Below are 10,271 nucleotides of genomic sequence, written 5' to 3'. Positions count from 1 at the left end.
CCGGTGAAACCTTTGATAACATTACAAAATTGCCTGATGATGATTACGTTGGCGGTTTTCGAAATGGTTCCATTGCAATATGCCAGTAAATTTTTCTTTATTTTCAGTTTCTCTTAGAAAACATAATAATTGAAATTCAATTATTATAAGCCGGTGTTGAGCTCATAAATTCTTAAATATAGGTATAAATAAATTTTGTTTCTGTGTTTGCTTTTAATCAAACTCATGTTCGAAAACGTTCTTGCAACTTCAGCATTACTTAGTGGCAGCACAAAATCCGCAAAGCTTTTGGAATTATACTGTTTAACATCAAACCAAAAACTTAATGTTTAAGTAAAATTTTTCCAATTTTGGAGGTAGATATTTTTCCACTGCATTTGTAATCTTGTTATTTCATCGTTGCTATACGTGGTTTTTTCCTGTGTGAAATATGAAAACCATTGAGGTTTTATAATTCTGAATTTGTTTTAAACCGAAAAGAAATTTATTTTGCTAAGAATTTCTATATCGCTCTATTAATTTAATTATAAAGTCGCAACATATATTACGTATCTTTCTTTCAATGAATTCGTTTATAAATTTATCTTATTTTTTAATTCGTATATATTCTTCAAAGGTGTAATGAAAATAAGGTACAGAGGACAAAAATTATTATAATCTGAAGTTAAAGGGTCGAAACTCTTAGAAGGTGACACTATGCTGTTGCACAAGCTGGAAATCAAATGTGCAACCTCATGACACTGCTTGTCGATTAAAGTTTTTGTTATCAGTTGAGTACCGAGCTGCCACATCATCATACATAACGAAACAAGTTAAATAAAACCTTGGCACACATAAAACACATTACAAGTTTTACAATACATATTGCCGAAATAGATTTGGAGCCAAAAAGGAGCAAACATTTTTAACAGGACCAAAGAGAGCTAAGGGCTAAACCCGAATTTTTGGAGCTAAACGCAAAAGAATAGGGCTAGATCTGGCTCCAAAATACCAAAATGGCAACACTGGTTCAAATCAATGTTGAACCATATCCGCGAAAGTTTTTTTTATCTACACATGAACACATATTTCGTCGCTGGTTTGTATATTTTCCTTTCAAATTGTTTCCTTCTTTGTTTGTTTTGGGTTTTAGCTGTCAATAATGCGGGTAATCACCGCTTGACGTGACCAATGCACGATTATGTGTACACTTGTCCATCAATAGGCCGCCTCGATTTTTGCACTTATGTTGCACGACGTCCTTGGTGAACCATTGGCATACATATCTACACACATATGTACATGTTTATCCAGAAAATTTTACTTGATTTTAATATGGATATCAGTTTGTAGCATATTGCCATTGATCCATAGCAAGGTTGTGTCTTTGATTTGAATGCCAAACATAAACAAAATAAAAAAGTAAGGAAGGCTAAGTTCGGGTGTAACCGAACATTACATACTCAGTTGAGAGCTATGGTGACAACATAAGGGAAAATAACCATGTAGGAAAATGAACCGATGGTAAACCTGGAATTTTTTGTATGGCATGCGTATCAAATGGAAGGTATTAACAAGTACTTTAAAAGGGAGTGGCCCATAGTTCTATAGTTGGACGCCATTTAGGGATATCGCCATAAAGGTGGATCAGCGTTGACTCTAGAATTTGTTTGTACGATATGGGTATCAAATAAAAGGTGTTAATGAGTCTTTTTAAAAGGGAGTGGGCCTTAGTTCAATAGGTGGTCGCCTTTTCGCTATATCGCCATAAAGGTGGACCAGGGGCGACTCTAGAATGTATTTGTACGATACGGGTATCAAATTAAAGGTATTAATGAGGCTTTTGAAAGGAAGTGGTGGTAGTTGTATAGGTGGACGCCTTTTCGAGATATCGCCATAAAGGTGGACCAGGGGTGACTTTAGACTTTGTTTGTACGATATGGGTATCAAATGAAAGCTGTTAATTAGTATTTTTAAAAGGGAGTGGATCCTAGTTCAATAGGTGGTCGCCTTTTCGAGATATCGCCATAAAGGTGGACCAGGGGCGACTCTAGACTTTGTTTGTACGATATGGGTATCAAATGAAAGCTGTTAATGAGTCTTTTTAAAAAGGAATGGGCCTTAGTTCCATATGTGGACGCCGTTTCGAGATATCGCCATAAAGGTGGGCCATGGGTAACTCTAGAATGTGTTTGTACGATATGGGTATCAAATGAAAGCTGTTAATGAGTATTTTTAAAAAGAAGTGGGCCTTAGTTCAATAGGTGGTGGCCTTTTCGAGATATCGCCATAAAGATGGACAAGAATACGTTTGTACGATATGGGTATCAAATTAAAGGTGTTAATGAGTATTTTAAAAGGGCGTGGGACTTAGTGCTATAGGTGGACGCCTTTTCGATATATCTCCATATAGGTGGACCAGGGGTGACTCTAGAATGTGTTTGTAAGATATGGGTATCAAATTAAAGGTATTAATGAGGTTTTTAAAAGAGAGTGGTGGTAGTTGTATATGGGAAGACGTTTTCCAGATATCGACCAAAATGTGGACCAGGGTGACCCAGAACATCATCTGTTGGATACCGCTAATTTATTTATATATATAATACCACGAACAGTATTCCTTCCAAGATTTCAAGGTTTTTTTTATTTCGCCCTGCAGAACTTTTTCATTTCATTCTACTTAATATGGTAGGAGTCACACCCATTTTCCCAGGTTTTTTTTGTAAAGTTATATTTTGCGTCAATAAACCAATCCAAATACCATGTTTTATCCCTTTTTTCGTATTTGGTATAGAATTATAGCAATTTTTTCGTTTTTGGTAATTTTCGATATCGAAAAAAAGGACGTGGTGATAGTCGGATCTCGGCCATTTTTTATACCAATACAAAGTGAGTTCAGATAACTACGTGAACTGAGTTTAGTAAGGATATATCGATTTTTGCTCAAGTTGTCGTGTTAACGGCCGAGCGGAAGGACAGACGGTGGACTGTGTATAAAAACTGGGCGTGGCTTCAACCAATTTCGCCCTTTTCCACAGGAATAAGTTATCGTCCCAGAAACTAAGCCCCTACCAAATTTCACAAGGATTGATAAATTTTTGTTCGACTTATGCTATTAAAAGTATCCTAAGGAAATTAAATGAAAAAGGGCGGAGCCACGCCCATTTTGAAATTTTCTTTTATTTTTGCATTTTGTTGCACCATATCTATACTGAAGTTGAATGTTAACATAATTTACTTATATACTGTAAAGATATAAATTTTTTTGGTAAAAATTTACTTTAAAAATTTTTTTTTAAGTGGGCGTGGTCGTTCTCCGAATTTGATAATTTTTGTTAAGCATACATATAGTAATAGGAGTAACGTTCCTGCCAAATTTCATAATAATATCTTCAACGACTGCCAAATTACAGCTTGCAAAAGTTTTAAATTACCTTCTTTTAAAATTGGGCGGTGCCACGCCCATTGTCCAAAATTTTACTGGTTTTCTATTCTGCGTCATAAGTTCAACTCACCTACCAAGTTTCATCGCTTTATCCGTCTTTTGTAATGAATTATCGCACTTTTTCGGTTTTACCAAATTTTCGATATCGAAAAAGTGGGCGTGGTTATAGTCCGATATCGTTCATTTTAAATAGCGATCTGAGATGAGTGCTCAGGACTCTACGTACCAAGTTTCATCAAGGTGCCTCAAAATTTACTCAAGTTATCGTGTTAACGAACGGACGGACGGACGGACATGGCTCAATCAAATTTTTTTTTTTTTTTTTGATCCTGATGATTTTGATATATGGAAGTCTATATCTATCTCGATTCCTTTATACCTGTACAACCAACTTTTATCCAATCAAAGTTAATATACTCTGTGAGCTCTGCTCAACTGAGTATAAAAAGCGTACAAATGTTCACTCAATCGATAACAATTTTTGCTGCGTTTTAAATTTTTAGCACGGCTAAAGTTTTAGCCTAAGTGGGTTTTGTATTGCATATACGACGAAACAAAATTTGGTTTAAAATTTTAACTAAACTGGTCCTTGTGGAAGAGAGTACACAGAACATATATACAAATTCAAATATCCTTACGAAATTTAGTATACATTCTTATCAAATGGATAATTACTCTTGCCAAAAAGTGCTACTTTGGACTGAGTATGTAATTGAAAAGTGAAGTCCTTTCTCGGCGAACAAAAATCATGCTTTAAAAGTCGCTCATCATACCTATCCTAATATATGGTGGTGGACGGTGTCGAGAGAAAATGAGATGGCTCTTGAACTGTTCGAGAGACAAGTTTTTCGGAAGATTTATGGTCCTCTCCATGATGACCCTTGCGACTATCGAAGGAGGTACATTGATGAGCTGTATGAGCTTTATGCCTATATGATGATAATGCAGCTAATATAAACCCAAAGGCTTCGCTGGATAGGTCATGTTATTTTAATGCAAGGAAGCGCTCAGTCCAAGAAAGTATTTCAGTCGCCACTGCATTTTGGAAGCAGAGGAAGGGGGGAGACCGGCTTTAAGCAGGGAGATCAAGTGAAGGAAGATCTGAGTTACGGTTTTCCATCATCCTTCCGAAAATTTGGTTTTGTAGACAAACCAACTTTGGCGTTGAGCCATTTTTCATTTTATGACGATACAAATTTCTGTATATTTGAACGAATAATTTTTGTTTTCGGAGTTCTAATCTTAATCTGTTGAAGAACAAACGAGCTAAAGCCAATTTGAATGACTAAAATGATATTGAAAAGTATGCCACGAACTTTGAAAATTTGTTCAGCTCTTCTTCTTCTAAAAATTCCGTTATGACACTACTGGTTTTTAACAAGCTATTAATTTGTGAATGTCAAATTGTTAACGGAAAAATCATGTATGACGTGGATAAGAATACTTTGGATTTGCTCACAAAATGCATTTTCTATAAATACAAAAGCCTGGCTTCGATTGCTGAAGAGTACAACAAAACTTTTTATGCGAGCTAAAATAACACTAAGATACCGGCACTGAAGACTCTACAAAAAAAATATTTTTTTGGAGATAAGCTAAAATTGAAATTGCAAATGAAAATTCATAAAATCGAACTGGTTGTTACAACAACGCTTATAATTTTACTAAAATTAAACCTGTTAATTATGCAAAGTGCTGGTTTATTTTGATGATGACAAACTTTTCTTATGGATTAGCACATACAAATAATTTTATTAAACTTAAGCAGAAGGTGCAGACTGAAGACTTTGGGATTCAAGGGGTTGTGTAGCGCAATATATAGCTTCTCCAACCCAATTGTCAACCTCACCTTCGAGCGGCGAATCCCGTTTCACTAACAGACGAGGCTCTGGCGACCCCAAGCTCCTCATGGCACTTGGGGTGGGGAGGGAGGGATGGTCTGAAGGTTCAATGTGGCCATATAAATCGTTCCCGAGATGGTCGGGCCAGCACCTTAATGGTGCTGTGTTACCGGAACGTATCGGATCTGTATCCGACAAAGGACCATCACATCGATAATACTCCCCAAAGCCTTCGGGGAGTAACCTAATCGCTACAACAACAACAACAACTGAAGACTTTCAAAATTTTTGTAAAAATATTAAATTATTTGTAGTGAAAATCTAAAATAACCCGTATTTAAAGTTTCAGTCATGACCAATAACAAATCAGACGTACGTACGCATACGCAAAACGGAAAAGAAATGCAGTTGCCGTATAAAAAAAGCACGCATCGCATTGCAATGAGAATCGATTAATCATAGGGGCTATTGCAAACAAAACATCAACAACTAAAGTAATTGAACAATGTGATTGCACATATATCACACAAAAAATGGTGTGTGGCTCGGCTGAACCAAGATAATTGGGAAAACGTGCGTGAAACCGAGCTATTTCTCCAGGAATTTCCGGCGCCCAATGATAGTTTGAAATAATTGCTATTTCTTAAAATTATGTATTTTTCTAATTTTATCTTACTAGTGTACCGGATATACCTTGTTCTGTCCGAATATTGTCTTCCACCTTATTACTCTATTTCAATCTTCTTCCCCTTTTCTCTTATTTCTCTTTCCTATTCCTGCCATTCCTTTATATCTTCTTTTACCCTTCTTATTCCACTCCAATTCCCATTCTCCCCTCTCTACATGTCATTCTTCTACTAATATTGGTTCCCGCTCCTTGTTTTACTTTTGCGTGCAGCTTCGTCCTCATCGGCATTCTCCTAGCTGCTCCCGTTACATTTTTTCTATCTTTTCCCGTATATTTAGAATCACTATATAATCAGCTACTTCAAATAATCGCGGATCGAATTTAAATCTTTCCTTATAGGGGTGTTGCAACGCAGCCTTTTCCAAAATTTATACAGACTAATATGTGGAGCCCATACTTAGAAAGGTCAATAATTTGCACCAAAGGAGTCGGATTTTCTTGAAAGTGAAATAAAAAAATTAAAAATTGTATATAGCCTTAAACTCGACATAAGGCCAAGTGGGCCAAAACCAGTGTAGTACTAAGTAAGGAAATAGAAGGAACGAAATTAAAATCTCTTATAGATGATTTAATCGGGATTCCGAAAACTCATAGCAAGCCAAGCTAGAAAGGTACGAGTTGGGAAGAACTTCGGTGACTTCTTATTGAAACCGATACCGACAAATTGCTGTTTTATTATAGTCAACGTATTGGTTGATTATCGCCGTCATTGGCTTCATATTGGTTTCTTTTCCGCTTGTCATCAAGAGGTTAAAGATGTTATCGCCGACGGCACCTCGATACCAAATCGATAACAACGCGAAACCAATTTGGTAATTTACCGATATCAAATCGAAGTTTTAAAAGCAAATGGATAACTTTTCAATAACAAATCGATAACTTTTATCGAATGCACGCCGATAATCAACCGATAGCTTTTCGAAAACAAATCTATAATATCTCGATGAAAAATCAATAACTCTCTGATACAGCGTCCTTAGTATCGATAAATAACTGATAGCTTTCAAAAATAAAGCAACACATTTTCGAGAAATTTTCAAAAGAAATCGATAAATTATCCCTAATTAATCCATACATTTTCAATACCAAACCGATAATTTATCGATAACCTTTAGTAAGAAAAGCGTGCTTATAACACTTTGATAACGAATCGATAACTCGTGTATACCCATCGCAAACACACCGATAAAAAATAAACCATAAGGATTGGAAGAGACTATCATATCGCACCGGTTATTAATCGATATCTTATCCATTACAAGTCATTGACTTTTCTATAAAAATTGATGACACGCGCTTCGATTTCACTCTTTTCTTTCCTTTCCTCTTTCTTTTCTTCCATCATCTCTCCCTTTTGCTCATTTCCCTTCCTTTACATGGATTGCATTATCTTTCCAAACAAATCGTTGAGCATTATCTTTGGCATTGTTATCAACATTGGCATTAGCCGTAGTTTTTTACAAATATACACGTCTATATTTCGACTTAAAAAAGCCCCGATTGACAATAGGCGCATATGCCCAGTAAAACATTCGGCAGCACTGCCACTTAGATGTCAAAACAATTGGCTAATATCACACAATGAAGCAATGCTGTCCAATCCATATTGACTGATTTTTAGATGTTTTGCAATCCGGACCACGATCCATCGCTATTTCCATCAATTTTTCATGCTTAACATTAAGCATGAAATACCCATACATCGTGTTCCGGATCGCAAAAGATCTAGAAATTTTGAAATTGTGAACCAGTATTATCTGATCGAGTGACATTCCCCATAAAACTACACTACTTATATTTCCTCTATTGACCTTTCGTTTTTTAATTAGGGATAGTAAAATTAATACGAAAGACTACATCATGAAACCTGGAAGTACTGATTTCATTAACACCTATTTCATACGTGTGGATAAAGTTTTGCACTTAGCAGTTCATACAAAATTTAAGTGTAGATGTATATACATGTAAAAAAACACAGCTATTAATATGCAATTTTTCTTCCTCCTTTTCAAGTGTTCCTTCTTTTTTTTCCTTTGTCGTTTCACTTACTCTTTTATATATTATCGATTTTTGTATCTGTGACCCCTCGGCAATGGTTTGGCAAATACTCCGAATGTGTCTTTACCATGAAAATCTTTGCGGTGATAATTCATTTATTCTCAGTCGTCGTTACGCACTAAGCTTACATTCTGAACACCCTCTTAAGGGTCCATTACTGATACTGAGCATAGACTTGACTTGACTTGGCGTAAACTTGGCAACTTAGCCACGATTATACTCCACTTAGCGCATACAATCTGGCATCAAAATCAATAAATGTCAATTTGTATGACAAAATGTCAAAATGAAAAGGAAACAAACAAATGGCATCGCAAAATGTAAGCGTCACTTAGAACTTACATAGAATATCAAAATTCAACAGACTTCTAAGTGAAGTTAATTGTTGCTAAATTTTGAGTAATCAGTAACATGCAATGTTCCTTTAACAGAACTGTAAGTGACAGTTCTCAAGTCAAGTCAAGTCTATGCTAAATATCAGTAATGGGCCCTTTACTGTGAGCAAAGATGGTTACCCATCAAAATGCATTTTTTTTTTGTAAAGCTCAACTGCTTCTAGCTAAGCATTAAAAGCGTTATGAATTTAATATGCTTTTAAAGAATATATAACTTGAATAAAAAAAGTATGAAAAACGGGTTACCGTATCAACATATTTGACTTTTAAATCTCGCCGAAAAAACAGCTTTTTCTTGTATCTGTATTTGCTTTGCTGAAAAATGTAAATCTCAAAAATGTATGCAAATCTAGAGTATACAAATTATGCAGCACCGACGAAAGAGGAAAGAAGAATGGGCAAATTATTTGTATAATAACTTCATTGCTATATGGAAATATCAATAACTTTTACATAATCAATAATTAAAAAAAAAACCACATAAACACCGCGCTTGCCAATGAAAGTTGTAGCTGTGCCTCTACCTAGATACGAGCAATAAAAATACACGAATTTATTGTATAAGTCATCTGAGCGAGTTGAATCAAACTAGTTTTAAATGAAAGCAAAAGTTGCTGAAACGTACACAAAATTGGGAAATATATGCGAATGCGCCCCCAGCTGATGCTGCCATTGGTAACTTTGGCAGTGAATGAGTGCGTCAACATGACAATCAGGATATACAGCTGTACTACATATGTATGTTTGTGTAAACGTAGAATTGTGTGAGTATTATATATATATACTTAATATTCGTACGCAAAACGGGCTATTTGTAAATATTTGAGCTTGTAAATGGCAACTCTTATTGCCAACTTTCAACCCGTTTAACTTGATGGGTACGCACAAGTAAACACGAAATTATGTTAATTGGTCTGCGATCTTTTCAATTTTGTTTCTTTCATTTATTTTATTTTCAATCTGATATTGATAGATTGTCATAGTACCAAAAGCGTGGAAATGGAGTAAGCCAATAAATATATCACTGATATACCACACACGGATGTGCTGTGACCCAATGTATGCTACGTAAGCAGAAGACCAAAAGAAATATATAGAAACTGGCATTTTCTGTACGCAATATATTTTATTTTTTTTTTTAATTTTAGATAACGAGTTATTTTATCTTGAAGCCGAAAGTCAATTCTCGCCAGTGCATCACATAACCTCTGTTTTATAATTCCTTATTACTAGGTTTTGTCTTGCAATGGATTTTCATAGCAAATGGCTAATGGCCTCCTCAAACATTTTCAGAGTAAACTGTTATGATACAAGAGATGGAAACGTCTCATAGTAACATTGAGTGCGAGCCGAAGCCGGAACAGAAATTTGACGGAGTGTTATCCATTTGTTGTAGGAGTGTACGGTTTTTGTTAAAGTTACTGTTTACATAATTAACTGCCGCATAACCGTTTATACGGTTGATGCCGTCCAACAAGGCGCGTCAGTCACTTCTTAGCTGCACTGACTGGCGCCAATTGGTAACACCAAGGGAATTTAAATCGTTTTGTGGCCGCACTTTTCTTCTGCTACCGTAGGAGAATTCCGATAAAAATTCTTTTTTAGCCGGATCATCATATTTCATTCGCATTACATGGCCTAGCTAGCGTAGCCGCTGTGTTTTAATTCACTGGACTATAATGATGTCTGCGCAAAGCTCATACAGCTGATCATTATATATTCTTTGGTAGTCGCCGTCTCCAAAGCGTAGTAGCTCGTAAATCTTACAAATGACTTCTCTTTCGAACACTCACACATTAAGTAAGCAAGCATGCGCTACAAGTCGCTCATAACACCTGTCCGGATGCATTGCTCGGAATCATGAA

At 35.8% G+C, this 10,271-nt stretch overlaps 1 protein-coding gene across 1 annotated transcript in view; it reads left to right on the top strand.

Moving 5' to 3' along the window:
• The window catches only part of Cda4 (chitin deacetylase Cda4), a 196,635-nt gene that overhangs the window by 10,019 nt on the left and 176,345 nt on the right, over positions 1-10,271 (top strand). The window lies entirely within an intron of this gene.

This window comes from Eurosta solidaginis, chromosome 4 (assembly GCF_040869045.1).
Source record: "Eurosta solidaginis isolate ZX-2024a chromosome 4, ASM4086904v1, whole genome shotgun sequence".
NCBI classification, from domain to species: Eukaryota; Metazoa; Arthropoda; class Insecta; order Diptera; family Tephritidae; genus Eurosta; species Eurosta solidaginis.
This window is presented reverse-complemented; position numbering and strand designations above follow the sequence as displayed.